Source organism: Pelobates fuscus, chromosome 4 (genome assembly GCF_036172605.1).
Source record: "Pelobates fuscus isolate aPelFus1 chromosome 4, aPelFus1.pri, whole genome shotgun sequence".
NCBI classification, from domain to species: Eukaryota; Metazoa; Chordata; class Amphibia; order Anura; family Pelobatidae; genus Pelobates; species Pelobates fuscus.
The window spans coordinates 340,480,672-340,505,559 of record NC_086320.1 but is presented as its reverse complement, the minus strand read 5'-3'; positions in this window follow the sequence as shown (position 1 = coordinate 340,505,559).

Here is a 24,888-nt window from a genome sequence, read left to right as displayed (position 1 = left end):
CTTGGCAGGCTGCTGTTTACTGCTTGTGCTCATCCGATCCCTTCTGGGCGCTAGGTGCAGACCCTGGGAGTCCCTGATACCTGGAACAACAAAGGCAAGTCTCTGGCTGAGTGCCGGGTTCATGGCTTGAGGTGGTGGAAGCTTGTTTTGTCGGGTGGTCGGATCTGTCCCGGTGGTGCTTCACGTCCGGTGTGGGATTGTGGTGGCTTAAGGTCTAGGCGAGTGCTTGACGTGGGGCAGGCTCTGCATTTCTGTTTGTGCCTCCGGTCCCCTCTTCAACACCTTTTGCGTTGGTGGATTTTAATGGGGACTGCTTCGCTTAGCTGTGGTGGAGCTTGTTGGGGCTGTGGTGGAGCTTGTTGGGGCTTCCTGCTTGTTATTTGCTTCCAAAATTGATTAGAGAGTCTGTCCAGCTCAATATCCTGCCATGCTTTGCTGGTACCAGGAGGACACGCGGCTGCCACCATATTGGGAGAGTCGCAGATGAGTATGTCAGCCTGAGCGGCTGTGCTCTGTGCGTCCATTAGCTCCAGACAGCCTCTCAGGGGTGGACCGGGTCCCCCCCACCGGTCCGAGGGGGGGGTAACGGAGCTCCTGCCGGGAAGTAGCTGCTCCTGGGCATCCCAGGATCGGGAAATCGGCCGCCTCTCCTGCCCGGTGAGCACCAGGCCACACTTGCCACGCGGAGGTAAGTAAGACTCTGTCGAGTTGCTGACCGCTATTAAGCATGTCGGGTCGTTCAGGTAAGAGCAACATAGGTCATCCCCTTCTGGGGTGAAATTCGCTTGTTGATAGCTTCTTAACCCCTTAAGGACACATGACATGTCTGACATGTCATGATTCCCTTTTATTCCAGAAGTTTGGTCCTTAAGGGGTTAAAGTGAGATATTGAGGGAGCTCACACGAAGTGCGTCTTTCCTCCATGACAGCTAGACCCCGCCCCCCGGAAGCAGCATTCTTAGTGAGAGGAGGGACAGTGTAGCTGCTGCTGATTTAATAGGGAAATCGATAGCTAGGCTAGTGTATTCAGTGTCCACTACAGTCCTGAAGGACTCATCTGATCTCTGCTGTAAGGACAGCACCCCAAAAAGCCCTTTTTAGGGCTAGAACATCAGTCTGCTTTTCTTTTTTTTCTGTGTAATCTAATTGCAGTTGCCTGCCTGCCAGCATGTGTGTCAGGCTCACAGCGTATACTGTGCCCACTTGCCCAGTGCCACCACTCATATCTGGTGTCACAATAGCTTGCATTTAAAAAAAAAAAAACTTTTTTGACTGTAATAGAATAGCAGTCAGTTTCCTTCACATGTGTGCGTTTCAGGGCCTGCCAGGGCACAGTGTCACACCAGTGCAACTCATATCTGGTGTAACAGTAGTGTACATTTAAAAAAAAATACAGGGGGCTTGTTGTCACCTTTCAGGGACCCTTGGTGTTGTACATGGCTGGGTGGAGGAAGAGACCTTCAATGACATCAGTGAGGACAAGGAACGGGACATGGCTAGCTTGGTATCCAACATTGTGCAAATGGGGAGTTTGCGGTTATGCAAATAGACTGTTTGCGGTTGTGCGTTAAACGGGGAGTTTGGTCTGTCACTGTGAAGCGGGCGTAACCCTTACACTACCTGATCGATACAACATCATACCTGATGTTTTAGAGCATGTTATTCCAAACAATTTAGGAATGTTAGGTGATTTATGCCCTTTATGGATTAAAACCAGACTCTGCATCAACTATAGAAAGTACAGATTCACCCCCTAGTGGATAGAACACACTCTTAGTGGGTAATAGTTGACAACAAAACAGTTACCCTTGAACTAAATGTATTGCAGATAAGGACTCCTCCAGGTCCTCAATAGATATGGGGAAAAAATGGATCCATTGTTTCTGCATCAACTATGTAATTTTCCATGGGAGTTTTGCCATGGATCCCCTCCGGCATGCCACAGTCCAGGTGTTAGTCCCCTTGAAACAACTTTTCCATCACTTTTGTGTCCAGAAAGAGTCCCTGTGGGTTTTAAAATTCGCCTGCCTATTGAAGTCTATGGCGGTTCGCCCCGTTCGCCCGTTCGCGAACATTTGCGGAAGTTCATGTTCGCCGTTCGCGAACGGAAAATTTTATGTTCACGACATCTGTAATGGCTGACAAACATAAAAGGTTAGCTTCTGTAAAATGATGTAATTATTGTTTCTGCAATCTCTGTCTTGAAGATAGCACTAAACAAAATACAAAGAAAAACATTTCACCCCAAAATGGAATTCCATAAGGAACGCTCATCATTTGTAACGAAGTGTGCTGGACTCACACATTCCCACAGTACTTACCTTAATGTTGTATTATCTATAATCTCCACCCTCGAGTGTCTTTCCTCGAATGATGTGCATGACCAGTACAATTGGCATTGGTTCTGGATTTCTGGGCATGTGCACAAAGCATTCACATCAATTCCATATCACTGGAGAAAAGACACAAAAAGAGGCTACATTCATTGCCTGGATCCTTACCATGGCACCGGCTCTGACTGAAATCTAGAGCAGCAATCGAACTGTAGAAAAAAGGCAAAAAAGGCTCAGAATTAAGAAAATAATAAATGGGTAGGGCATTTAGAACAGAGTATATTTTACTGAGAATATAAAAAAATAAAAATAAGGAGAGCCCATTTCTGAACCACTTTAATACAAAAAGTTAGCACATAACCATGGGTTCAAAGGGCAAGAAAACATTTTTAAGCAGTTTAGCTTAAAATCATCAGTATAATTATAGATCATAAAACTGTACATAACATCAATATTAACCATTAAAATCACACATTCAAATTGAGATAAAACCAACATTGATAAAAAATAAAAATAAAAAATACCTTGACTGATAAGAGTGATTTCTAAAACGTATGTTGCAGTTTGTATTTTACAGTTACAGTAATGGCGGACAAGTAATTTTTGAGTCATATAACTGTATAATCTACATGTACTTTAATAAAAGAACATTTTACAGTCAGTAATTCAGTTTGACAGTAACCTTTTCAATAGTAGAGAACATTAATAGACCACCTGAAAAAAAAAAGAAGCAAAAAGCACTATTTTGTCTGAGACTCAATCAAGCAATATATAATTTTGTTTTGTTTACGAGTGATTAAACTCATAATTTTTGGAGTAGTTTCACTGATGGAGAATAGCAGCATTGGCAGAGGGCATAACCTGGTGAAGGTACATTCACCTATTGATCCTCTCTGTCTCCTAAATCTGCAGTAATTAGAACAGGCAGAGAAGGTGTAAACGATCTATGAAACCTTAGACAATAATATAAAAATAAATAAATCAACACATAGTTCATTGTATACAGCTCCTGGAGGCAAGAAATAGTAGCATGCTTACCTACAAACGTCATTATTTGGGTTCCACCAACCTGCATGCTGAGTCCACCTTCTAGAGTGTTGAAATATTTATAACTTGCGGACAAATCAGTTATTCTAGAAGAAAATTACAAGTTGGAGTATGAGTTGAATGGGTTGAATTCTACAGAATAGCAATTTTTTTTCAAGCACCAGGGTTTAGGACATGGCACCCATACCACTTCATCGAGGTAAACTTGACCTGGTGCTTATAGTATCCCTTTAAGCATTATCAGCTTTAAATTTCATGTAAAAAGGGATGATTATTTAAGAACTGTATGTTGCTAGAAGAAGGTTGCACTGATATATTCATTTAAGACTGAAAATGTTTCACTGCACTAACATTTTAAGTTATTATGCATTCTTTAATAAGCTGGTAGAAGAGATATTATAGTAAAACCCTAGACATTTCTCTCTGCGTGAGATAAAAAACAGCTTTTCAAAGTCTCACATAATGAGTAATTTAACTTAATTAATATTGTAAATACAAATTATAAACTGTATGACCTGGAAAATACTTCTACAACATGAGGCATCTGCTTCACAGTATCTGCTTAATAAATGTAATGACTTAACAGTGAATGCTTAAGAGAAATGTGCTTTATGTTTATTTTACTTAAGTGTACTTCTGTCAAGTCCAGTGTTATGTTGTTTTAAAAGGCTTAATCACTAAAGTGGGAATTGCTGTGAACTCAAAATGAATGTCAAATTTAATGTCAAAATAATCAAATTGGAGAACAAAATCAAATTAGTTATGTTTTAGTTCATCTATTGCTTGCTTGGATGTATGCCCATACACACATACACTTCCACATACATACATACTTACACATATATACAGTCACATTAACACAGATACACACATATAAACACACTGACACATACACACAAATTCATATACACACTAAAACTGACACATGCACACACCTTGACATACAGATACACACTGGCATATAAAACCACACACACATGCACACCCTGACACACAAATACATGCATCCTGACACGCACACGCACACTGACATGTGTACACACCATGACACACAGATACACACACTGATATATATACACCCACGCACACATATACACAGATGCACACCCTGACACATAGAGGCGCACACACACACACACACACACACAGACATACACACTGATGTATATATGTACACACAAATGCTCACCTTGACATACAGATACACACACTGACATATACAAACACCGATGCACACCTTGACACACAGATGCACACCTTAACACACACATATACAGACAAACACTCAGATACACACACACACAATCAAACATGCATAAACACAATACATGTTATAATTTTTTATATTTGCAGCCACCCTCCTGTTGGCATACCTTTTGTGTCCAAGAGGGTGGCTTGCTAGGAGTCCTGATTCACCTGGCTGAGGATGATGGAACAGAGAGTAAGGGTCTGCTGCAGCTCTCTCCTTGCTCTTCTTGCCTGTGTCACTGCTCCTTCTCTGACTCCCACACTGCTCTCTATTTGAGCAGGGAGGATGTGACAGGCTGCCACTTCCTCACAGTCATCCGATACCTCAGGGGCTCAGTCGCACTCTTAAAGAGCCGCTGTGCCTGACCGGCCTCTATTTAGCAATAAAGAAATAATACCCATCGAGGGTCCTAAATGCATGGGCCACCCGATGGCCCCTCAAAACTGTGCGGGCCCTAGTGCAAGTTGCATCGTCTGCACCGGCAGTAGTTCCGCCATTGCTCCATGTGCTTTTACCTACAAACACCTCTATATAGCATGGAAGGATTTGTGCAGATTAAATGGAAAGCCCCTTTCTGGAGAATCAATGGAGAAGATGAAATCCTGCAAAAATATGGCTTTGTGACTGGTAAAGGACCAGTGTTATTACAAAAATAATTGGAACGTTATTTGCTAAATTCTGTGCACTGCACAACCTACATAATAGCCCATATATATTTATATTGCGGAGGGATAGAGCTAAATACTAAAACTATGAATAAGTTCACAGAGAGTCAGCCACAAAGAGACGTTAATTTTATCACACAATTACATGCAAATCATTTGCATGCAACAAGATATATACAGTACTTATATATTCCAGCATCAAAGGTATCTAAGTACCAAAAACACTATCCGAAATAGGGATGCAGGATTCTGACACTACTAAAAACTATGTTTCTTTTGTTTTGTCCCATCGTCGTTATGTTTTTAATATGAATTAAATTGTGTCTGTCTACTTTATTATACACTCAGCTTTGAAAGAAAGTTAAGTAGTAGAAAATGTTAAATATGGTACAGATTGTACAGAATGAACAACATATGAAGTTGTGTATCAAATCAGTCTGTCAGAGCTATTTTCTAAAGTTAGAATTTAAAGTCAAGTCAACATGCTTTTAACATGAAAAGGCCAGGAACAGGGGGTGTGGCTAGTTGAGAACCTGACAAGACGTGTTGGAGTGGAGCTCTGCTTAAGCATACCACTAAATTGCCGAAATCGCCATGATATCGAGTTGATACAACCCATCAGATGAATAACACTCACTGCTGAATTCCCCTGCTAGAGAGATGGAGTGCAAAAACCGCAAGTTATGCCATCTTGAAGGCTCCAATCTGCCCGATATTCTGCGGTCCTTCAGCAGGCCGCAGCAGTTATCACAACCTAAGATGGCGCCCGGGAGACTTACAAGCGCCAGCGAATTTGAGGCCTCCCCCGACAAAGAGGAATTCATACCCTCTCAGACAGCAAGTAGGATACACCAATGGGCAGACTTGGACTCAGACACCTCACCCTCCACGAAAAGAGATATAAAAAAGCTGTTCCTAGACCAAAGATAGGTCTGGAAATCACACCTGGACAGGATGTGCACTGAGATGGCCAGCCTCACAGCACGCATCAGAGCAGTTGAAACTAGGGAGGGGGGGAGAGAAACAAGGTGCTCACTTAGACTAGGTCACAAGTGGAAACCTTAACCACACAAATACAGAGACATTACCCACACAGTAATGACACTCGAATCCCGACACTGCAGGAGAAATGTGCGTATTTGCAGAGTACCCGAACGTATAGGCCAGGAGGCCATGCTTGAGTACACGAACAAAGTGGCAGTGGCGGTAGCAATGGGGGTGAAGAGGGACAGAGGCACGTTACCCATCATATCAGCATTCCGGATCCGGAAAGCACAAACTGCCCCTGCAGATGCTCCCAGGGACATATCCATTAAAGCCACCATGTTAGCCCACTCCAGCGGCATACTCACAACTACTGTGGACAATGTCCAGATACGAGTCTATGACGACTTACCATTCTCAATCCTACTGAAGAGGAGAAATTTCCAGGCAGTCACCAGGCAATTACGGAAGCACAGCATAAGATACCGCTGGGAGGCGTCTGGCACGCTTGTGGTACAATGCAGATACACTATTCTGTCATTGTCAGTGGCAGAGGTCCCCAGGTAAATTCCTGAAAGCCTCCAGCTGACAAAGTCACTCCCCCCAGTGGCAGGAATGTCCTCGGCCCTGGATCAGACAGATGCCAATATGGAGCTGATGGGGGGCCCCGGAGTGGAGACGATGAAAAGGAAATCACGCAAGATCAGTTCCCCGTAGTGCAGATCGGGTACTGCAGTGTTGAACGGGTCAGCTCTTCCCGATGCCTCACTGAGGTCCCACAGGGACCCTATACATGACCATCTTTATTTCATTTTATTACATTCTGTTTAAGTCTTACGTTACAAACCAGAGTTCATCTGACAGGTCCTGCAGGTTTTCTTTCTCGTTATTCGTAAACTAGCTGAATGACAGTACATGCCGGCTTTATCTTACCGGCAACGTTACCTAACATACAGCATGAGAGAGGAATGTGCAATAAAGCCGTTGTGAGGAAGAGTTTTCCAGCTCATGGGTGAGGTTAAAAGGAGGGGAGGGGCTAAGAAATTGAAATCGTCCATGACTGCATGAGATCTAAATGGCTACCCAGAGGTGCGATCATGATTCTATTATGACATGTATCCAACTAGGGAAATATGGCTGAAGTTAAGTGACTATCATGTGAGTGGAGGAGGCGCACACACGTATGTTTGCCAGTGACGGTGGAGTATTAAATTACGAATCGTGTGCACAAGTGTTGTCATGCATGAGGGAGGAAGTGACTTGAGGTGAGGAACAGAACCATAGTGTCCTTAGCAAAAACAATGTACTGACTTTATAATATGCTATGCTTTATTTTTTCTTATTGTATCGATGGAATATTTGAGTTTGTTCACTTTTCAAAATATGTGGAAAACATGCCATTGCTGATTTTTATTTCTGAGTATTTTTCTCGAAGACCAAAGGATTATAAAGAATACGTACAATGCTTATGTAGTCGAAAAATATTTTTGTAGCTAAATAAACCTCAGATATCTAATATCACAAGACCTTGCTTGTTTGAGCATCAGGAAAATTATGTTTTATCTGTATTATGAACAGTAATTATTTCCTAAGATGTATTATAATCATTGTTAGATTTATAAATGTAGTTGGTTAGATCGTGTCCTCATAATGAGTATATATTCTGTCTTGTCGCCAGTACTGACTGTGTTCGTGTTTAAATTTTGTCACCTCCCCCATTTCAGGATTGAAAGATTTAAACAATCTTAAAAAATGTTTTTAAAAAAATGGAAATGTACTTATATATTATGCTATATGTTCACATGTATTAAGCTTCCAGACTGCAATGGCCCTTAGTTTAATGGATAATAAATGGTCTAGTAGTGGTCAAATCTGCCTCCAGACTAATCTGCTGTGTTTTCTAGTGTTCCGTAAGCCTTTGTGCCTCTTGTTCTTTATCCTTATGTATTCCTTATAAATAACAGCATATATAACAGATTTTACAGAGTGGACTGTGTATACTTGAATTATAATGACATAAACTACATATTTTTAATTGTTGCCATTAATGAAAATGAAATAAAAAATATTTTAAACAGAAGAAAAAATTTGTATAAGGTACAGAGAAATTAAAAATATATATATATTTTTTTAAATCCCCCAAAAATATCATGTATGGTGCCTCTAGGACAATGCAACTAGTAACCAGAAACCTTAACCAGAAACCCTCAAATATTTGCAGCATATCATAAACCAACTATGCAGACCTTTCTATTACTCTAGCATGGTATTTAAATCTGTTTCCCAAAGTAACCTATATTTTTATTTATATAGATCATCAGGAAGTACCAGTGCATTATAACAATTTAAAAATATAATGATAATTCTTTTGTAGGGCCCACTCAGCATGTGGACAGGATGTGTGCAGTATGCTGAAACATTCTTCTATCAATGTTGGTGGTCTTGCTCAGAAAGTACTAATTGCAGATATTTAAGGTGATATTTTGGATAAATGTACAATGTATTCTAAATGCTGAAATGGTGCCAATGATCCATATTCACATAGGTCCTCCATGAAGGTGGGCAATCTCGACAAGTTACCATATGGTCTGATGCCCAGATAAGTGATCATATTTTTTCACCAGTCAGACTCAAAGGAACACTGTAGGCACCCAGACCACGTCAGCTCATTGAAGTGGCCTGAGTGCTGTGTCAGGGCCGGATTAAGAGGATTAAGAGCACACTGGGCCTGGTGCTGACAATTATGATAGGCCTAATTACGGAATCTTATTGACCAAAAACACTAAAACAGTCATACCTCCCAAGCGTCATGTATCTGATGGAGATGGTGCTGAAGGGAAACTCACAGGATGCGGCTATAAGAACACATACTCTATGCTAATCTCTCTCTAATTTATGCTTTCATCTTTCAAGTAAATCCATAACCCCTAACAGCAGTGTCCAGTGAAGCAGGAAGTCAATGGGCGGGGTAAAAGGGTGGGCCATTGGTGCGAATCACGTGACAAGACTTGCTAAAAGGGGAGAACATGCCCAAAAAGGGGGCATGTCTGTCCAAAGAATTTGAAGGACAGCCTGGCATGAATGCATGTCAGGCTGCCCGCCAATCCTGCAGGCTGTCCAACTAAGGGCATACTATGCAGGCAGCACCCTGAGCTTGACATAAATGTGTCTAATGATGCGTTCACTCCATGCTTTCTAAGGACTGTCCCCTAGCACTCACATGTCCACTTGTCTCCTTACTTTCTTACTAGCAGGCAGAAGTTACTTGTATATAGTCTGGGACAGAGAAAATGTGTATGTAGTGAGTGTAGAAGAAAGGGGACATGCCACAGTGTTAAAAGAGACAAGCGTCTGCATTATCTAAACTAATTTTATTGTCAGCCAGTCCACACAAGTTTTGTTCCCATACATCCCTCTTAAGCTTCCAAACTTAAAGGGCCACTATAGTCACCATAACAACTACAGCTTATTGTATTTGTTCAGGTAAGTAGAATCATTCCATTCAGGCCTTTTGCAGTAAACACTGTCTTTTCAGAGAAAATAACTCCACTGGCCACTCCTTAGATGGCTGCTAGAGGTTCTTCCTGGGGCAGTACTGCCTAGTGTGCAGCACTGTCATTCAGTGTCTCCACCCTCTGCATGCAGACACTGAACTTTCCTCATACCGATGCATTGATTCAATGTATCTTTATGAGGAGATGCTGATTGGCCAGGGCTTGTGCTGGCTCTGCCCCTGATCTGCCTAGTTGACAGTCTCAGCCAATCCTATGGGGAAGTATTGTAATTTGCTCAGACCACCACTTCTGATGATGTCAGCAGACAGTCAGTTCAGCGGCAGAGCCAGCAGCTGCAGACTTGAATACAAGTTATATTTTACTATACTTAGGGAGGCAAGAAGGGGCCAGGGTGGTGGTTTTAACATAATAGGGTCAGAAATAAATGATTGTGTTCCTGACCCTATAGTGCTCCTTTAAGCAAGAGTATGTGAAGAGTAGTTAGTGTTGCCACCTTTCTTGGAAAGAAAATACCAGCCTTAATCATTTGTATAATCACAAGGAGTGACATCAGAGAAAATTCTGTAAAATCACCAACAAACTACTCAAAGTTTGATTCTGCTGTATAGATGGATTGCTCCCAGTGTCTCAGTCTCGCAAGTCACCCAGTGTCTCAGTGTCCCTATGTATCACAGTGTCAGTGTCCCTATGTCGCCCAGTCCCCTAGTCTCCCAGTGTCTCAGTGTCCCCATTTCTCCCAGTGTCCCAATGTCTCAGTGTGTCCCCATGTCACTAGGATACTGGGGACACAGTGAGACATGGGGACACTGAGAGACATGGGGACACTGAGAGACCCAGGAAAACTGAGAGACCGGGGGACACAGAAACATGGGGACACTGGGAGACATGGGGACACTGAAATATTTGGGGAAACTGGGAGAAATGGGGACACTGAGACACTAGGGACACAGACACTGGGAGATATGGGGACACTGAAACATTTGGGGACACTAAGACACTAGGGACACAGAGACATGGGAACACAGACACTGGTAGACTAGGGGACACTGGGAGACTAGGGGACACTGGGGGCACTGGCTGGGAGACAGACACTTGGGGACACTGGGAGACATGGGGACAGTTGTGGACATAGACATGGGGACACTGGGACATATAGGGACACTGGGAGACATGGGGACACTAGGCACACTGAGACACTAGGAACACAGACACTGGGAGACATGGGGACACTGAAACATTTGGGGACACTAAGACACTAGGGACACAGAGACATGGGGACACTGGGAGACTAGGGGACACTGGCTGGGAGACAGACACTTGGGAAGACTCGGAGACATGGGGACAGTTGTGGACATAGACATGGGGACACTGGGACATATAAGGACACTGGGACACATGGGGACACTAGGCACACTGAGAGACATGGGACACAGACACTGGGAGACTTGGGGACACTGAGACACTAGCAACACTGGATGGTGGACATGGGGACACTGGGAGAAATGGGGACATAGTGTCTCTGTGTCCCAATGTCTCATTGTCTCCCAATGTCCCTATGTCTCACAGCATCCCCATGTGTCTCAGCATCCCCATGTGTCCCAGTGTCCCCTAGTGTATCAGTGTCCCCATGTTTTCCAGTGTCCCCAAGTGTCGCGGTGTTTCCAGGTCTCCCAGTGTCTGTGTCCCCATGTGTCCTAGTGTCTCAGTGTCCCCTAGTGTCTGTGTCCCCATTTGTCCCCTAGTGTCTGTGTCCCCTAGTGTCTCAGTGTCCCCATATGTCACCTAGTGTCTCAGTGTCCCCTAGTGTCTCAGTGTCCACATGTGTCCCCTAGTGTCTCAGTGTCCCCATGTGTCCCTGCTGCCTTTCCCCCCATCCCTCTCTTACCTGAGCTGTAGAGCTGCTGTCTGGACTCTGTGCTGTGTTGCTGCTCCCCCACAGATCAGTAAGTAGTAGAGAGAGGCAGGGATATGCTGTAACTTCCTATCCTTGCCTCTCTCCACACACAGTGACCCCTACTGGCCGGTGCTGGTATTGCAGAGTAATCTCCATTTATACTGAGAAAAATACCTGCATTTGTATTGCTGGTATTACTGCAATACTGGCACGGCCAGGCAGCCTCAAATACCAGTCAGGTGGCAAACCAGTAAAATACCAGTCAGGTGGCAAACCTAAGAGTAGTGTGTAAAAAATGGGCCTATTCCATGGGCCTGGGCCTGGAGCTGCAGCTCCATCAGCCCCTATGTTAATCCGGCCCTGTGCTGTGTCCCTTTTGCACTTAGTCCTGCAATGTAAAACATTGCAGTCCTACAGAAACTGCAATGTTTACATTGCTGCTCTAAGTCTGCCCTTAGTGGCAAGGCCTCCCATTTCTAGTCTATCTAAGTTTTTTATACTCATCACCAAATGTTAAAAAGTTAGAGGATCCAACAATAGGAACATAGGACACTTTTGTAACATATATTTAAAACGTTGTGACCTAAATACTGCAATAATATTTCTTGCTATATGCCCTTGAATATAGAGCTACAACAAATGATTGTGGGAAATCAATTGCATCTAACACTTTCCTAGTATACAACCAATGAAATGCCTTCTCTAAATCAATTAAAGAAGAAGGATCTCCACACTATGATGTTTTGAAAAATACAATATATTTAAAGGGATTCTCCAAGCACCTTGGCCACTTCAGTAATCTTAATCTTAAAGTAATGGTGCCTGGAATCTGTATGTTACAAAATAGCTTCCACCAAATCACCTGTGGAATCAAAGGTTAAACTTAACTTTGGATACTTGCTTCCCTTCAGTTACCTCCTAAAATGGTAACTATATAAACCGTATAATATGGTACATATGGAATAGGGATCCAGCTTGTATCACTAAAACATAAATAAAAAATACAACATAGCGTAATACTGTTGTGGTCTTATTAATTGCCCAATGGTTCAAGGTTACACTCACAGATTTGTTGTATATAGTAAGCCTTCAGGTTGCCACCCCTATAGGTAGGGGGGTAAGTCCTGTTCGTTTGTAGTAACGCCAATCTGGAGACCAAGAAGTTCACACTGTCCCAATGGTTGAAAGTAGAAAACAATGGATTTATTGGCATATAGTAAAATGAAATTAAAATATGGTTCTACACGTTTCGTTCCCCTTAGGAAACTTCCTCAGGAACCAAAATTGAATGAATTGTTAATTCAACTCTGGCATTTTTCTTTTTTTTTTGCATATAATGAAATCATTGATAAATATGCACAAAGTGTATTACTTTCTGGCGACCACCAGATGGCAACATAACAAGTTCTAAGTGGAACAAAATGGAATGCATTGCCATTTTTAAATAAATAAAAAAATAAAAAATAAAAAAGGAAGTGCATCATAAAAAGAAGACACTGACCCATACAGGAAGTGTGTCAACGGAAATGGACACCTAAAATGCCGCGAAAAAAACGGAACGAAAATCAGAACAGGTGAAACAACAGATGGAGGTAATTCACCAACGGATGAGATGTCCAATAGAAGAGGAAAAGGAGAGTACGCCCATCACACCACCAATGGACTTCCAGCACTTATTGTATTTAAGGGAAGGGAAGGGAGGGAAGCAATAGGCTTATGGATACACTTGTTAGTATTTGGAGTGTATAAACTGTATGTTTTTTAAATTTTGGTTCCTGAGGAAGTTTCCTAAGGGGAACGAAACGCGTAGAACCATATTTTAATTTAATTTTACTATATGCCAATAAATCCATTGTTTTCTACTTTCAACCATTGGGAGAGTGTGAACTTCTTGGTCTCTAGATTGGCGTTACTACAAACGAACAGGACTTACCCCCCTACCTATAGGGGCGGCAACCTGAAGGCTCGCTATATACAACAAATCTGTGAGTGTAACCTTGAACCATTGGGCAATTAATAAGACCACAACAATATTACGCTATGTTGTATTTTTTATTTATGTTTTAGTGATACAAGCTGGATCCCTATTCCATATGTACCATATTATGGAATCTGTATGTGCAGCATTTTGTTATGAAACGCTCTACGTACAGAGTTTAACCCCTTTGTTGCTAAAGGTGTAACACCACTGTAACAGATCACCTGGCACCCTGACTGGGTACCTCCGTTGAAGGATGCTCCTAGCGCTTCCTGAGGGCTCCAAGCACTCCACCAGAGACCATAACCAGCGCAGTTTGGTTGGGGTATCGGCGTCTCTTACCCACCCTGGACCTACAACAAGGCTCCAGGTTCCAGTGGGTGAACCTCTCTTTCCCCAGAGAGCGAAGCAGGACAGGAACAGGAACAAGCTCTTACAAGTGCTTAGTGACTATTCATAGGCGTATGAAGAGCATAGCAATCCCTTGTAGCAGATTCCCCCAATAAGAGACAGGACTCTAAATTGAGGGTGACGTAGAACTGGTTTAATGAACACAAAGGCATTTCTTATATACAGTTTTCCCTACAAGGTTACCACCCACGTGGACCTTGTGGAGCACAGGACACAAAGTCACAACAGCCAATCAACACAGTATTGTACAGTTAGACACTCCCAGCTAATGTACACAAACCCTTCCCTCTGCCTGTGATACAATTACCAAACACAATGGACTAACTCAATTACCACAGGCAGAAAATATCCAGTTTTACCCAAAGTCCAGAAACAACCCAAAACAACAACATATCCCCACAAATCCTGGATAGCCCTGATCCGGGTAAGCAACATATCCAAAAATCACCCAGATCAGAGCAGGAGTTCAAAAGTGGAAGTCACATTTGCCCGACCGTACGCATGGCTTTCATGCCCAAAACAGTTCCACAGATTTAGGCTGTGCAGCCGGTCTATCTTCTTCTCTATCCTGGAGATAATTGGCTTAAGTGGCTGTGGTAACTTAATTATCTCCAGTAAAAGGAAATATCTCAAAAAACTGTTACAAAAACACATAAAAATACATAACTTTTATAGTACAATGTTTAACCTAAATGTCCAACATATCCCCAGATAGCTTGGATCTGAGCGCTCAATGTGTCCGAAAAGTGCTCAGATCTCACGAATATAGTTGGATCGCCATGGGGTTAAACAATAGCAAGGGCTCATGAGAGATTGAGGAGGAACAAAGCAGTCAGTTTCAACTGGTCTGGCAGTGTCCCTGGGACAACGCCCTGCTGGAGAAACAATAGGACAGGAAAAAGGGGGAGGGGAAAGGCACATTTTCCCATGGATTTAAAGGGGTAGAAAGAGTGTATTAAAACCCCATAAACCCAAATAGGATTTTTAAACGGCAATACCCCCAGGGGCCATAGTCACAGGACAGGAGGCGGGCAAGCAGGCCCCTTCAAAAACTCATGGCAAACTCCCTTAAAAAGGGGAGTTTGTCACAACCACCTTCATCAGTATCATTGGGTCATTATAAGCCAGCCAGGAACAAGAGTTATTGGCTGGCTAATGACAATTATGTGCCTATTTGTATGCACAGAGTTGCATTAATTGGCTGTGAGTGGTCAGTAGATGAGTTTATGCAACTCTGGCCAGTTGCGTGTCACTATCTATAAAGTGCCATCCAGCACGTTAGAGGGCAAACCATTGTAAAACATTTGTCCCTCTTACTGGGAAACAGGGTCATTGTACACTAAGCATCATACCCACTACAGCAAGCTGAGGTAGTTATGACATTTGGAGTAGCCCTCTAAGGCTCTTATTAGTGACCAATGCTTGTCTGTCTCTTATGAAACCCACCTGATCACAATGAACCAGTAAATGAATCTTTGAAACAATACAATTTACAAATGTCTTAGTCAACTTTTTGTAGTTCATATTAAGCAATGCAATTGGCCTCAGATTTAAACAACAAATGACCTGATTGCGATGTTAACTTCAAAAAGTTTTTGTGAGTTTTCTTCTTACAGGAGGTACGTGAACACGTACTAGATTAGAATAATTCTTTTGAAAAACGTTTGTAATATGAAACACTAAAGTTATACAGGACTGGTGAATTTCTATTCTGTAATAATTCAACGAAATCAAAGTGTTTATCTTCCAATTTTTATCTCTCAATAGGTTCCTGTAATGCATTTACCTTTACATTTTATTGCTGCATTACATTGTGTGAATTTATGGGATTTTTAAAAAAAATAATTTTAATTTACAACCAAATTGAGTAATTCGGATCACAATAGCAGAATGAGAAAAGATTGTCTAGCTGTAGATTTTATTTTTCAATTTTTAAATTTTCAGATAAATGTAGCAATTTGATCATAAATCCACAATGACAACTGTTTCAATAACCCTTTAAAATGTGTTCTTCTCTTTGCATACAATAAAACACTTTTCACTTTTCAAACTCTTCAGTCCTGCTTACTAATGCATTTATCTGTTCTGTTGAATAAATGTATTTTGTGTTTCAATGACAGTATATTAATTGTAATTAAAATGCATTAAATCATTTCAATATGTATGCACACACAAATGTAACTGGCCTAATATATGCTTAAAATTTCTGTCTGCAGGCAGATAGCTATCTGCATTAATTAAATGTTGCATTCGTTATCACTTTATGATAAACCTGATCAAATTAGTTAATTTTTTACTTGTTCCAAAGTAATAAATTGTGATATTAAAAACCATTCATTGACGGACTGATGTTTTATACTAATGGCAAATTGTGTTATTCCTACCTCCTAATTCATCAAGAAATGCCACATACAAAAACAATACGCACACAAAAACACTGTCACACACAGATGTATGCATTGACAAATGCACACACATCACGTGTGGTGTTCCCCAAGAATCCATACTCGACCCCCTACTATTCACATTATTTTTAAATGATCTGCCTAACGTCTGCAAATTCTCAACTGTACACATGTATGCAGACAACACTATAATCTACTCTAGTAAACCCAAGCTACCGCAGCTTGAGGCTGTGCTCCAAAACCAATTCACAGAGGTAGAAAAGTGGATAGAGGATTACAAACTCTTCCTAAACACTGACAAAACTGTTACAATGATCTTTGGAACTGTACCTAAATTACGTAAACTACAAAATCAACAACTGTGTATCAGAACAAATTCAAATAGCACACTGACAGCAGTCTGCTCTTTCAAATATCCAGGTATGTTGCTAGACCCCAATCTATCCTTTGGCCTTCACATTGAAAAAAGCTCTTCAAAACTTTACCCAAAACTAGGTGCCCTGTACAGAAACAAATCCTGCCTAAGCCCTACAGTAAGGAAACAGATCGTGCAACAAATGCTAATGCTGGTCATTGATTATGGGGATGTAGTGTATGCACCCGCACCGCAAACCCACCTTAATAAACGTAATACATTATATAATTAATTCTGCCGCTTTGTAATATAATGTAATTACTTTACCCACCACTGTGACATGTTAAAAGAGCTAAACTGGCAGTCACTGGAATCTTAACGCACTCTTCAGCTTTCCAGCCTTGTGCATAAGAGCATTTCTGGGAAGCTCCTACCCTACCTGAGTAGAATGCTCTCCCCGGCTTTTCCCACCTCCTATAACCTCCGATCCAGTACTAGCACGATATTTAGCATACTGCAATACAAAAATAAAATGGCTCGATCTTCCTTTTCCTACAGAGCACCGCAATTATGGAATAACCCCAGGGACACAGTCAAATCTTCATTCAATCTAAAATCTTTTAAGAGATCTATGGCAGTATACCTTAGCACAGGATGCACCTGTTATGGTTGAATATATTTATTACCTGTTATGTATTACATTTTACATGTGTGTATGTATATATATATATATATATATATATATATATATATTACAATTATATTATATATAATATATTACTAATATATTTATAATATATTATTATTTGTAATATTGTATCCTATTGTAACAATGCAATGTTTTGTGGACCGAGGATATATGTGAAAACGAGAGAAATCTCAATGTATCCATCCTGGTAAAATATTTTATAAATAAATTTATGTTATACATTGCCGTTCTTACATTTTATTAAGCCACTCTAGTATGTTTGAAGATGTGAAAAAACAACAATGCTAAATTCAAGATATACCAAGCTTCAAAGGCAGCAATTATGGATAATAGAATTATTGAAACCAATGAATTATTTCCCAAGCCTAGTATCAAGAGACTGATGAGTGTATATGTCACAGATTACTGTTTTAAGCCATTTTTTTCATTGAATAGGAAAATATCTCATTCCAAAGTTATTAAAATGTGCACCTGTCGGTTTGATATGTTTCAATTGAAGGAGTTTAGAAAGGATAAAAAGGCTAAGCATTGCAATTAAATGTATACATAACTGCCAACATTAGGCTGGGTCTATAAAGCTTTTGGCTTTTAACAATATGGCTTTCTTTGAGGCTTACAGTTTTCAGATTCTCATTCTATGTCACAAGATGGCTATAATTAAAATGTCTCATTATTTGCTCTATTTTTCTCTATATATGTAAGCAATCACCTCTCTTGTCATTTTAAATAGTCTTTTTGAATGCCAGGTACCAGTGACAAACAAAAATATTAACTATCGGAGACCATTCCATCCATTTGTTCACATCGGTATGATTACTAAACTTAGTTCCAGGAACACAAAGCTTTCCTCTCTGTCATAATAACCCCTTCTGTCACTTACGTGAGTCCCTCGTCACTGGCTCAGCTTCGCCCACGCTCCTCCCCAGCCAGTGGGGGAGACCTAATGCATATGAGCGGCAATGTCCTCGCTCGCATTAGTATTGTTTAGTGCGTTCCTACGGGGATTCCTCTGACGCTAGAAGTCCTCATTCATAGCGTGAGGACGTACAGTGTCATTTAGGTGACCAAAAGTCACCAATCCGCCCAGAAGTCCCTCTAGTGGCTGTCTGGTAGACAGTCACTAGAGGAGGAGTTAACCCTAGCAGGTAATTATTGCAGTTTATAAAAACGGCAATATTTAACATGCTCAGGGTTAAGGGTGATGGGAGTTTGCACCCAGACCACTTCAATGAGCTGAAGTGGTCTGGTTGCCTACAGTGTCTCTTTAAGAGACTCCGCAGACTTTGTTTCAGAGATAGCTTTTTCTGACAACACACAATAAAATACAAAGTATATTTTTTGGAAAGCTAAGTCTAATAAAACAAGTAGCTTTACAGATGGTAAGTTCCTCTGCACATCATCTTGGTGACAAAGTCAAACCTTCTTGCAAACTTCTGAAAGTACACTACTGTGTACAATTTCCAATGATTGATCAGACTATTTGCTAAAAATAAATCTCAGCTTTCAGGGTATCCATGTTAGCATAAACACTTTAATTAGAACTATAACATTTCAGCAAGAGAAAGTGTCATCAGTTCTTCCTAACAGACCTATCTGTTTAACTAATTTCTATGAATATAAAAAGGATCTTTTAAATCTGGATTTTTCATTGGTGGACCATTACTATTTAACTATTTAAGTTTAAGTGCAGCTGCATCAAGTCCTGCTTTATATTTGTAGCGGATGGCATGGGGCTGTCCTCAAAGTTTGCTTTAAAAATGTATTTTGTGTGATTATTCTCCTGTATAGATATATTGTATCGAGCATTCGGCTGATTGTTCGGTAGTTTCCATCCGTATTCCATACGAATGAAAACTACTGTACCATCAGATCACCCCAGGGAGAAGTGTGCACCTCGTTAGGCTTTCACACTTCTCTAACCGCAAGCTAATTGATGCAATCGGTACTTTGTATACGTATCTGGGTGGCCGCTGTTTGGCATACGAACCGCGTGGCGGCGGCCATCTTACGCAAGAAAAACTCAGCGGTGTTTGGTCGTCGAGTGTCTGGAACTCAAATCGGACACTCAATCACCCAAACACCGCTGAGACCTCCAGAGCTCCGTAACTCCCGAACGGAGGGGCCAACCAGCCCCTCGTTCAGTGAACTAAATGTACCGAACAAGGGTATTCATACGAATACCGATTTAATGTTGGATGGCAAGTATTTCTATGTATTTTATCTCCCGAACAGATTGACCACAGGGCCAAAACACATGGAGCCTTTTTCAGATACTACCTCGTGTGCGGTCGGTCAAATTGCCTCTTCCACCTAACTCCCGAACCCCTGGTCCGATCTGGGCGAATTTTGAATATATTGGTCACCCAGATCAGGGCTACCAGGGGGTACCCCTTATATAATTGTATCTGACTGTTTTGGGGTACATCCAGAAACCGGGTAAAACTGTAGCATGTATAAGTGGATTATGTGTCACACTGAGGGGGGGAGATGTGTGGGACGTAACCATTACACTATTGGCTACTGTACAAATTAATGGGAATCCTTCCCTTGCATGGGAGAAACCTTTAAAAGGAGTTTGTGTGATTAAAAGTTCAGTTCTGCTCCTGATGCTGTGTGTCGTCCAGTCATTGGGATCTGTATTGGGATATTCGTGGATTACCTTGCTTGCTGTGACTATTGTTTTATGGGATTGTATTACTTGTTCCTGAGCCTCACTGGGATCTACAATATTATATCACTGAATTGCAAGATGGACTCCATCAGCCAGCGTCCAAGGGTTAAGAGATATTTTTTCTATTTCTGCCCCTTTTCTTATCTGCTTAAATTGGTTTGCATACAGAGCGGTTATGGTAAGAAATTAACATTGTAAATTTTTTAAATTTTAAGTCAAATTAGATGAGTTGGAATTGTATTCCAGATGGCCAAGATGATCTAAAATTTGCAATTCTCAGTTCTGTTCCAAACATCTCCTGGATTTAGTAAGTAACCGTGAAAATGCCATCAATGAACATCATAAAGTTTTGATGATACTATTATGTTAATACTTTGAAAACAGATAGTACAAGCATGCCTTTAGCTCAACATATATCAAATATAATTATATGAATTGCAAAAAATGACTGCTTTAATTTAAATTGTTCACTTACCTGGCTTTATTTGGTCTCCTGAACTCATTTTCATATGCATCTATTATCCATTATAGGCTTGATTCTATTACAACAGATGAATGTAACTTGGTTATTGAATAACACTTCTCCCATATACATCTATGGAGAATTTGCTGTCCAATTAACAGAGAAGCATAGGCACACACAGATAACAAAACAGCCACAGGCACATTCAGGCCCAAAGCGCATACATATATTTAGACACATGCATATAAAAACAGAGACACGCTGACACACATAGTGGCACACTCATACACAGATAAAAAAATTACACGCAGACAGACATGCTCATTATGATCATGTATGCAAATACAGATATTTATACAGACAGAGACAGACACACTCATGACAAAGACAAACACGTGTGCAGAGACAGAAAGTGAATACCCTTTATGCAAGAGTTGGCCTTTGATACTGAGAGAGGAGCCTTGAGAACATTAGAAGCATTAAAAAGTATAGAGTAGCCTGCGACCAGTGGAATAGGTCTGAGGTTAGAAGTAATCCCAAGATGGTGAAGAGAGAGCTTGCGATACCCATTGCTATGAAGGCTTCAAATGAGTCCTGAAAGGTTAAAAATGCTTTGGATGATGACAAAAAATGTGTTCTTGTGGGAGGTATGATGAGACATGAGCCTAAGAGCAGAAGGGTTCCCTAGGATAAATGAGTGTCATGGTATATACCACTACACACAGTGTAGGAATCCACCCTATTTGAAACAGAGAATAGTGTAGGAAAGTATTACTTGTCCTGTAGGGTGGAGAGGCTTAATGTCCTAACTATATGAGTACACAACAATGGGATGATGCTTCCTTACAGTTTTGTTCTTTTTCGAGCAACATACTGAACAATTGCAGCTTTCTATTTAGAAACTGTTGCCCATTTTCATGCAAAAAAAGTAAAAATCTGTATCACAGAAAATGTTCATGATGTACACAACAGAGACACATACAGGGGAACAACCAAGTAACAGAGATATGAAGAGGGAGGGGATTCCTTGCAGGGGTGAGGAAGAGAATATGGCGAAGGGATGAGACTCGTGGAATGAAGCTTAGAATAGTGAGGTACAGAGGGTGAAAGAGGAGGAAGAAATGGTGAGGAGGATTATGCTGATTAGTGGTGAAGGAAGGATAATAGCTGATGTCAGTGGAAATACAGTTATGTAAAATATGGCTGTGGGAGTAGATGAATGGGTAGAGAGGATTATATAACAAACTGGGGATTGGGAGAAGAAAATATGCATATATGTTGGAGGGTGTTACAGACAGAAGTGCAGAGGAGATATAGAGAGGCTGAATGACATATAAAATGACAGACACAAAGAAGGAAATAGACACAACAAGTGGTAAAGAGAGTGTGGTTACATCTGGAGAAGCAGATATACATGACTAATCTATAATCCATTATTCTCTCTTTCTCCTCTGGTATATGTCCATCGCCCTTCAAACATGCAACTGTAACCCCAATTCTAAAGAAGCCCAATCTTGACCCTAACTCCCCATCCAACTATCGTCCTATCTCGCTACTGCCTTTTGCATCCAAGATCCTTGAAAGAATTGTGTATGCGAGATTGACAGACTTCCTCAAGTCCAACTCTCTGCTAGACCCGTTTCAGTCTGGTTTCTGTGCTAAGCACTCTGTGGAAACGGCACTGACCAAAGTATCCAATGATCTACTCGCTGCAAAACCTCGTGGTCACTACTCTATCCTAATTCTCCTTGACCTGTCTGCGGCTTTTGACACTTTTGATCATCAACAGCTTCTTCTCATCCTCCGCAATATCGGTCTACAAGATATTGTTCTTTCCTGGTGCTCCTTATACTTCTCCCAGCGCTTTTTCGGTGTTTCTTTCTCTGGCTCTGCTTCTTCTCCCCAACTCCTCTCTATTGGTGTCCCCCAAGATTCAGTCCTTGGTCCCCTACTGTTCTCCATCTAGACTGCCTCCCTTGGTAAACTCATTAGCTCCTTTGGCTTCCAATATAATTTCTATGCAGATGACACGCAAATCTACCTGTCCTCTCCTGATCTCTCCCTGTCCCTCTTGACTAGTGTCTCTGACTGCCTCTCTGCTATTTCTAACTAGATGGCTGCCCACTTCCTTAAACTAAACTTGACCAAAACTGAAATTCTGGTCTTTCCTCCCTCAATTGCTGTTACTCCTGTGTCTGTCTCCCTCCAAGTCAATGGTGCTACCATCAGCTCCACCAGGCAGGCTCGCTGCCTAGGTGTTCTCTTTGACTCCAACCTCTCCTTCAAGCCTCATGTTCAATCTATTGCCAAATCCTGTCATTTCCATCTCAAAAACATTGCTCGCATCCGCCCCTACTTAATGCCAGATGCGACTAAGATGTTGGTCCATTCCACTGTCCTTTCTCTCCTTGACTACTGTAATCCGCTTCTCAGTGGTCTTACGTGCTCCCAACTTGCGCCGTTACAGTCCATAATGAAAGCGACAGCGAGGCTCATCTTCCTATCAATTTTCTTCTTTTACTCTGAGTGGGCAAGACGATTTGTCACTTTCTATCCAGAATTGCATCGCTGGAGGTTCCTCACATCTCATTAATTCCCTAATATTAAGGGAGATACACCTGAATTAATCTTAATTTTGTGAGTTCTCTACCACCCCACCCTCTACGTGTGTTAACAATATTACACTATATACTTTTATATTTCTTTCTATAGATATATTTTTAAGACTGAATACATCTACGATATCCTGTTTGTATTATTTTCATTATTATCACTTTGTGGTGAACAACACAATTTTTTTCCTTTTAGTTTTTTTATTTTCTTTTCTACTATTGTATTTTGAGTGTCTATAAGGGAACACTTTAAAAACCTTAGGTACTCTGTGTAATATAGCAATACAGTTAACTCTCTGTTTTTCGTATCATCTTCCTGTCCGCCCGCACCTCCCATGCCTCACCCTTCTGTCAGTCTCTACATTGGCTTCCCATAAAATATAGAGCTCAGTTTAAAATTCTGGTTCTTGCTTTCAAATCGCTACATAATGCTGCTCCCACCTATCTATCCTCCCTTATACACAAGTATGTCCCGTCTAGGCCCTTATGATCTGCTGAAGACTTACGTCTATCTTCTGTCCGTACTCCCACCTCTGATGCTCACCTTCAAGATTTCTCGAGGGCTGCACCGTTCCTTTGGAACTCGCTTCCCTCCTCCGTTAAATGCTCACCCAGTCTCCACTCCTTTAAAAAATCGTTAAAAATCTACTTCTTCATAAAAGCGTATCAATTAGACTGTTAATAGCTCCTGACTGATTCCTCTTCTAATACTCTCCTTACCTTTTTGTGTCATTTTACCCCACTCCCTCTAGCATGTAAGCTCATTGAGCAGGGCCCTCAACCCCTCTGTTCCTGTGTGTCCAACTTGTCTGGTTACAATTACATGTCTGTTCGTCCACCCATTGTAAAACGCTGCGGAATTCGATGGCGCTATATAAATAACATAATAATAATAATAATCTATACTGATTATAAGTGATAGATATTCCAAAGAAATACAAAATTTTGTGACAAAACAGGAAAATTTGTTCCTACAATACCTATGTTTTTTATGAGGTTTTTATATATTGCAGTGCAGTAAGATCAATTTAAAAATTAAATTCAAATAAACATTTAGTATTAAAAAATAGTATAAGCAATGTATAAGCACTTTGTTAGAAGATTGTTTGAAAATGTTACTATACTGTAGTACATACAGTTTTTGTTTTGAGTTTTTTGTCCTTGAGAAATTCATGAATTCTAAAATTATGCAATATTTCAGGAATACGTGAATTTCCTTAGTTAGACTATGAAACGGCTCCTGTTTTAGGTGCTGTAAAGCATGTGGTAGTTTGTTGACTGAAGATTAAAAGTTGGCAGTAATGTAAGAACTGTGGAAAATAAACATAATCCGGAATGTTCCCTCTAAATTTCTTGGTCAATTAAAATAGAAGATCTACCCATTATTAAACTGTTCTCCTCAAACCAAAAGATGCCATCTTATCAGATTCTATAGATTTTTTTTTTCTTTAAAGGTCTGGATGCTTCCCCCCCCCCCCCCCCCCCCCCCCCAAAAAAAAAAAAACAGAATATTTTTGCATATATCTGATATAGAATCAAGATTGAATGACCACCTCCTAGTCATCAATCACAAGTTTTCCCCATTAATCGTCTCTTT